General features: G+C 42.9%; 1 long non-coding RNA gene across 1 annotated transcript; it reads left to right on the forward strand.

Annotated features, from left to right (window-relative positions):
- Positions 1-4: 4 nt before the first annotated feature.
- Positions 5-8330, forward strand: LOC146046439 (uncharacterized). The gene is made up of 2 exons (XR_014465889.1): positions 5-172; positions 7666-8330. It is a non-coding gene; the product is annotated as an uncharacterized LOC146046439 (long non-coding RNA).

Raw genomic sequence — 8330 nt, forward strand, 5'->3', positions numbered from 1 at the left:
GGGGGGGGGGGGGGGTTTGTTGGCAGTGTGCCATTTAAATATATATTTTTTTATTATTATTTCTTCCAAATTTTGCATTCCAGATCTCCTAAAATGTATATTTTCTTTCTTTGGCGTGTTGGTGATATCATGACATGGAACACAGCTAGAGAAAATAACACGTTCTATATAGGTATGTTTTTGTAGGGTTTGTTGTAGTCTTGTACGGACGTAAGTTTTAAGCTTCAGAAAATATCACGCGCTGATGAATTATTCAGTGGATCATGTCTATAGGTCTGCTTATTTAACCCTTTGATTGCCAACATCTCTGGGAGATGTTCAAAAAATCCGCTGCAAAAAAAAAAGTCAGTGTCGCTCACATTTGTTATATAAATTCAAATAAAGAAATATTATGTAAAAAAAAATATATATATATTTCCTATATGAGGTGAACATTACAGGTCATTATGATGAATAAAAATGTTTGCGTGCCAATTTTCACACCTATTTTGACCAATTCACTTGGCACTCAAAGGGTTAAAATGAACGTGTCTTGTAGGCGGGCGCATTGTACAATTTTGAGACCATTGCTGGCCCTCAGAATATCATATAGGCCCTTATTCTGGTCTGTGCGGCCGGAGCCGCATACGTTGCTCCGGCCGCACAAACCAATCCCCGCCTACAATACGGATCGCCACGGCCGTCCGTACGCGGACGGCTGGCGATCCGCATGAAAATGGTGGGGCGTACGCCTCCACCATGGTGGGAGCTGCCCCCTGCATTCGATGGTCGGCGACCATCGAAGGCAGGGCCGCACGCTCCAGCAGCTCCCGCAAGCTTAGACCACACGGACAATCGTCCGTGTGAAAGCTTGTATGGGGGCGGAGAGCTGACATCCGGCGATGTCAGCTTTCCGCCCCCATCACTGGCGTCATAGCCTCATTACCATGCATACGCCCCGCGTTTGCATGGGAACGCCCATGAAACGCTGGGCGTATTCATAGGTAAATGAGGCTATTAAGCCCCTCACGCCCCTATACGCCCCCTTTGCGGCGTATAAAATTTTTGTGCGGCGATTTCCCCTGCACATGCGCAGAGTGACCTCTGCGCATGTGCAGAGCGAAAACATCGGCGGTACGGCCGCACGCGGGCCGTACCGCCCAGATCAGAATAAGGGCCATAGCTATTGATTGGCAAGTATATCATCCACTGTTGATCGAAACTGATATTTGCAAACATCAATCGCTTCAGGAAATCCCCATTTCTTAAGAAAACATGCAACGGTTCCGATGTGCTGTCATACTGTGTCCTATTACCTTTCATCACCATAGGGGTATGCATTAAAATCCATCATTGTTTCTGCCCAGTCATTATTTGTGATGTACGCAGCCACCATCAACTGTAAATAAATGAATTGCCCAATAAAATGTTTCTTCGGCACATCTCTCACTGAATCTTTCCGCACCCAGTGATCATATAGTGTATCTAGAAACTGGTTTCAGATGAACCTTGGACCACTAGTATAGAAGTGGATAGATACAAGGGATGTTCACCCTGACTAGGACTTTCTGATCTTTGAAAACCTTTTACCATTTCCACCTATGTAATGGCTGAACGACTCTGCATATACTGTCATAAAAAAAATGGTGCTTGAATGAATAAGGCTTCATCATGAAGACTTTGGATTTTCTAAGATGGGAACATTAAACCCTTACCTTTTGAGGAATGCTCCGAATAGTTTGAGATCATATTGTTTTATGCCCTTTAACTAAGCATGATGAAAAATCCCACTTTATAAAGCATAAACTTGCAGCAACGTCCCCCTGTTAGGTTTTTCTGTTGTGTATTGTTTTAATGACTGCAAACCACTTCATTAGATGCATGGTTTTTTTTTGTTTTGTTTTTTAATGTTCAATTGCTAGATAAGTCCCATTTTATCAATGACACATATGCCCATTGCTTTAGGTCTCTTTACATCATCTGCTGTGCTTGATCCCTTGTGCCCTATGATAATGTTTAATAAATATTAATAATGTAGCCGGCAGCGTGGCGAGTCATACCGAACCCAATTAAGCTGTGTGTGCAGGTGGGGAATGTTGCAGAAGCTTGCATCGCTGGTGATATAGTTGGTACACACTAGACCGTTTTAAGAAAGTCCGTCGACAGCTTGAATAAAAAAAATTCCCAGATGACTGTTTAGGAGTTTTTGCAGTAAGCTGTTGGTTCATCTCCCCAAAATTGGAGCAGGGTGGATCACCGATGAATTGTAATATTTTCAAGTATTTGAATGAAGATGAAAAGAGCAATCGGGGGATTATCAATAAATTTCCAATCTGAGACCATATCATCCTTTCTATCCCGCCGGACCTCTTTAAGCAGATGCTAAATGCACTGTAATGTATTCAATGTTGGGTCACAGCTGTTGGGCTAGCCCGACAGCCGTGACCCTGTCCCGTTCTGTCTTTTTAACCGAGAATTTGCAGGTGGGATTCAATGTCCCACCTGCCGCGGGACAAGAAGGGGGCGTGGTCACGAGCTGCGGCCGGGAGCTTGGCGATTCCTGGTTATTCTCGGCAGAACGAGCCCGACAGCTTGTGCTGGGTAATGTTTGGGGGTAATGTGGTTGGGAGGCAGAGTGCAGAGTAGGCTGACGTGCAGCCTCCAGTAACAGAGACAAACTGGATCCGTCACTGGAACAGTCTCTAATTCAAGGAATCTAAATGAGTACATGAAGCAGATAGCACAGACTGGATTGGACCGGTGAAGGCAGAAGACACAGGAGCTGGGTAATTGAGTCCTAGTAAGGTTTTATAAAATGCTGGGGAGACTGGTTAATGAGGTCTTACACACAGTTAAGGATAGACGATGGGCTCTTACTGAATATTGAGTTATTAGTATATAGGGCACTGCCTGGCACTGGTGTCTTGCTGGGAGCAGTGAACATCCTGAGTATTAGAGCACAGTCTATTATTGATATTTGCGGTATATAGTGCACAGTCGGAATTGATGTATATAGAACACAGCTTGGAGCTGATGTTGGAACTTGTTTAGTGTCTGCCTGCACCAGCATGCATTTTTGGAGGCGCTCACAAGTGGTAGACTTGAATTTGCTCACAGACATTAAATGCAGCAATAGCAGCTTGTGAGGCCTGTGTGACGGTTAATAAGTAAATACAGTGAAGAGAATTCTTGGGTCTTTTTGTTAAGGTGGGTAACCTTGCTTTATCCCTTTTTGCATGTTCTCCTTGATGCCATAAGTTGCCTAAATTGTCAGATGAACAAATGTTCCTCCACTGGCGCTGTTCTGGACAGCAGTCCAATGGGTCCCACTTGGTGAGTCTTCATCAGGCTGGCTCCTTATGGCAGCCTGGGAATGAGCATTTCACAATCTTTATTCTCCATGTTCTTTATTTGTGGTCTCTGCAAGCAAGAATCGCATTGTAATGCGGGCTGTGGTGGCTCCATCAGGCGCTAGACATGGGTCATTTAAAGCCAGTTATGAATGAAGGGGCCTGTTTGTAAACTAGGCAGCAAATGAGTACAGCAGGTTGTAGTTGGGGCTTTTCCCTGCACGGTGATTGTGACGCTTTGCTTATGCTACGGATAACCTCTAGGCATTATAAATGGTGACACTATAAGGCCAGTGGTAGCCAACTCCAGTCCTCGAGAGCTACAAACTGTTCACATTTTCCAGACCACTCAGCTGCTGCAAACACATTTTAAAAGATCCACAGCTGGAGCTAATTACTTCACGTGTGATTCTGTGAGGAGATGTGAAAAACGTGAACTGTTGGTAGCTCGCGCGGACTGGAGTTGGCTACCCCTGGTATAAGGTATTCTTAGCTGATTAGAGACCTACAAAGAAGGGGATATGTTTAGAAAAATGCTATAGAAGAAACTAGGATATTTGAATGATCTAAGAGATGGCACTTGATCCATACTCCTAAAATGGACTAGACTTCTTTGCATTAAAAAATGGAGAATCTAATCCGTTTTGTTCGCTATGGGGGAGTTTTATTGGTGATTTTCCTTTTTTAAATTAAAGAACGTTTTTTTCAGATGGTCCCTTCTTACCACACGTGGCTTAGCTCCCTATCTCCCCATCTCCCCACCAGTGATTACACTACTCTGTACACTGGGCCAGGTGCACTAAGCTTCAATAGTGATCAACAACCAACCAATCAGCTCCTGCCTGACATTTTTCAAACAGTCTGTGACATGGCAGGTAGGAGTTGATTGGCTGGCTGGTTGTTTGTTTCTTTCTCCATTTTATCACTCTTGAAGCTTAGTGCATCTGGCCCTGTGTCTGCAATATAATGTGTAAATAGGCCCATGAATGTGTAAAGCATGGGGGCGTGATGTAATGTGTAATGGATGTGTAAAGCATGGAGGCGTGATACTTTCATAATATTGACACGAACATGTTTAACGCTATGTTTACTATCATGCATATGAACAGCATTATCTACCCCAGAACGCAGCCTCGCTCTAACACTGCTATGTTCATTATATAGGCGTTCTGAATACTTTATTCTATGCCCACATAGTTAGGGATGACCATCTTTTTTTTCCAATGTGTTGGGACACGAAGCATTGCTCCGACACCCGGAAGCCCTGCCCCCACATTTTGATTGGCCCTCAGTGGTTATCCATCACATAGTTTATGACTATCGATGGCTGGGTACAGAGTCACCATCGATGGCAACTGCACCGATGGCCATCCCTACATACAGTACATGCAGCCATCAAGGTGAGTTTTTTTTTTTTTTTAAGTGTAGTAATCGATAGAGAATTGCATTTATGCAATCACCGGCCATAGATAAGACGTTTCACAGCTGCACACCGTTTTAACCACTAACTCTGTGAATGCAGTTAAGGAAGCAACTCAAAGGAGTCCCCAGTAATTTATTTGGCTGCATTTACATGAGTAACTGTTCCTCTTACACAGTAGCCACCTGACAAATTGCAAAAGTTTTTGCTATTTAGAAAAGAAGGGAAGTCTTATGGGCCCTACACACATAGCGATGTGTGCTGGGCTACCTAGCTATGCTAGGTCGGGCTGTGCTGCGCCGCTATCGCATAGCACACAGAGCTGACAGCCCACACACAGAGCGAGCTGTCAGCTCTGTGTGCTAAGCGAGCAGACAGCGCCAGTGTTCTCCGGTGGGAGAACACTGCCGATGCCGAGATTGATGGACACTATCAACCTCGTCCAGCGATAAAGACGCGCACGGCTGCCGATATAGCCCCCACACATACACCGATGTGAGGGCATTTGCTAAGCGACTTTGCCAAACTAAGCAAAATCGCTTAGAAAATGCCTTAATATCGGCATGTGTGTAGGCCGTATTACTCCTCAGTGTGATCTATATTGTATCTTAATGACCAGCAGGGGGCACTGTTGCTTTTGCTATGTACAGAAAACTTTTCCTTTTGACAAAGTCAGTGCACCAAAGGTACCTGGTAACCACTTTAATGTACTATATCCCAAAGAACTTGCACCAAATCAATGCTTTTCCTCTGGATATCGGATAGGTTATGTATTCATGTTGATGCCCTTGTTCTATAAATAGGTCCAATTATATTTTAAATATTTTATAAAAGAAGTTTACATTATCATCAGCACTATTTATTTATTTAAGACCAGGGGTGTTCGTCCACACACAGGCGCTTGCAGTAATAGACTGATACCAATAGATTCCAATGCTTTTTTGATCGCCTCTTTGGCACCTCATGTAATATGGTTCAATTCTGTCTGCAAAACACACAAAAATGCGTATAACTGCCCATAGGGGATATCGGCTGTATATAAGAGATCATTGCTGCTTTAGCTTGTAATATGTTTATCTGCTAGGTTACACAGATTTATTCCTTCCTTTATATTCTGCTGATGGAATTGTCAGAGATTGCCCTATACTCTCCCTTTTATGCTTTCATTATCATTTGTGTACTGTTGTTCATTCACCTGTAGAGGGCAGCAGCAATTTGCATGTGTGGTTTCATTACTTTAACTTTAATTGTTTACAAGCCACCAAAATTTGGTGCAGACGCCACAGGATAAAATAAGATGGGTTTACCCTTTTTCAGACTTTACTGAATTTGATAAGTGTTCAATAGAATCCTCTAATCTAGTCTTGTACAATGTGTTAGTCAAGTTCCTGTCTGTTCATAAAGAGCCAGATTTCGGCCTACCCACATGAAGAGAGAGAGTTATGCCAGGTACGCACCAGAACAATCATGATCGTAAGACGACCATACGATGGTCGCACAATCTGCATCCGATCTGATTCTGATTTGTACCTAGTTGAAGGGGTGTTTGGCAGATCCTACCTGCTGCAGTCAGAATTTAAAAACGACCACCGGGAATGCGCATCGGATAGGAATCTGATCTAAAACATGCCCAATTTACATACAATCAGTCCAGATTGTACCGGAATTGAGGCCAAAACGTTCTGTTGTGTACCCAGCATTAGAGTCCAGTGCACACTGTCAGCCGATACATGGTTACACCAGGTGTGCATGAAAAACAAAAAGAAAACAATCTCTTACCTCAACTGAACAATGCAAATATGTCTTCTTTTCATTTCTGTGGGTCTTTTGCTGTTTCTGGTCTGTCCATGATCATTTCTTTTTACTGTAATAAAATAGTTTTGTGATAAATTTGCTTGTGGGCACCAGGGGGTAAATTTTACTTGGTTCTCTTCTCCGTGCAATTAACCCTTTGAGTGCTAACGTCTCAGAGAGAGATGTTCATAATATCCGCTAAAAATGCCAGCGTCGCTAGCATTTGTTATATAAATTCAAATAAAAAGTGTTGTGTAAAAAAAGATATTTCCTATATACGGTAAACATTACAGGCCGTAATGATGAATAAACATGTTTGCTTGGCAATTTTCACACTTACAGATATTCAATCACGGGTCACAACTGTCGGGCCGGCCCAACAGCCGTGACCCAATCCTGTTCCCTGCCAGCTTGACGAGGAATTGCCAGGGGGGGATTCAATGTGCCGAACGCTGAAATGGCCGCGAGGTACGGCCGTGGATCAGCGAGTTGTGGCCAGGAGCTCAACAATCCCACTGCCTTTCTCGGCAGAACGGGCCCGACTGCTTCTAAAGCCGGGTCCGTTCTGCCGAGATCCCTGTTCAATGCTGTCGGGAAAGACCACATTGAACAGCATTGCCGTTGGGAAAAGCGACGGGGGATTGAATACCCCCCTAATTCTGACAAATTCACTCAATGAGTTAAGGAGGAAATTTAAGAGCGTCACCTGCTTCGCTAGTATTTTCTAAACCAGTGGTTCTCAAACTTCAGTGCATCACGGTGCCCTATAGTATCAGTATTTTTTAAGGCGCCTCTAGGTTCTCAATTTCAATATTTGAATAACTATTACATCAGTCCAATAAATTGTGCATACCGTTTTAGCCTTAGGTTCAGCTAGATAGTGGTGCACAGACACGCCTGCAAGAGGCTCACCGCCTAGGCACACAGTTTGGGAACCACTGGCTAAAACCCCAAGATCTTGTAGAATGAGAATTTGGGGCTGGATAGCTACTAAAGATCTAAAAAATTAAAGATGCATTACTAGTTACATTCTCACTTACACAAGAGAATTGCAAGCTTCTCCATATATTAACTCTAATAAAAAAAAAAAATTGAGGAATTTTTTTTTTTTTTTTTATTTAGTGATTAACAAAGCAAAAACAGAAACAGAAAATGTTGGTGACCATAATGTGGCCTAAGAGAACGGTAATTACAAATAAATTGATTCTTTCGGTCTATACCTTTTTAAGTTTCGGTAGTTTTGAAACAAAATTGTACACACCAAGCAGTGTGCGTGTAGATATAATGATCCGAAGATCGGCAGTCTCAGCCCCCACTAGCCAATCACATTGGAGACCATACACATGTATCTTGTGAATGTTAAGACCGCTCTTCATTTTGGATTTTTTTTAGTGTTCGTTGACCATATGTGAATCCAAAGCATTGATTGCAACTATAATGACCTACAATGAACACCCGGTATATTGTACTATATCCCTGACAGCTCGATTGTGTCACTGTAAAGCGCCCTGATGTCATCCAGGCGGGCCCCTGTTTTGATGGCAGGTGTACAGGGGCCTATTGCAGTGATCTTATCTTTGAACACCCTTTTTTCCTCCCAGATTGTGCGGACGCCCATGTGAATATATTGTCTGTCTGTGTAGTTATTACACTGTGTCTCTGTTACTCATTTTATTTTGCTGAATACTAGAAGTTTTGATGATAAATACTGTTTTTTGGAGTAAAAACAATTGATTATGTATTTGTAGCAAAACCATTTTTTCTCAGTAAAATGCAGTTTCATTCCA

This window comes from Crinia signifera, chromosome 11 (assembly GCF_055691185.1).
Source record: "Crinia signifera chromosome 11, ASM5569118v1, whole genome shotgun sequence".
Lineage (NCBI taxonomy): Eukaryota > Metazoa > Chordata > Amphibia > Anura > Myobatrachidae > Crinia > Crinia signifera.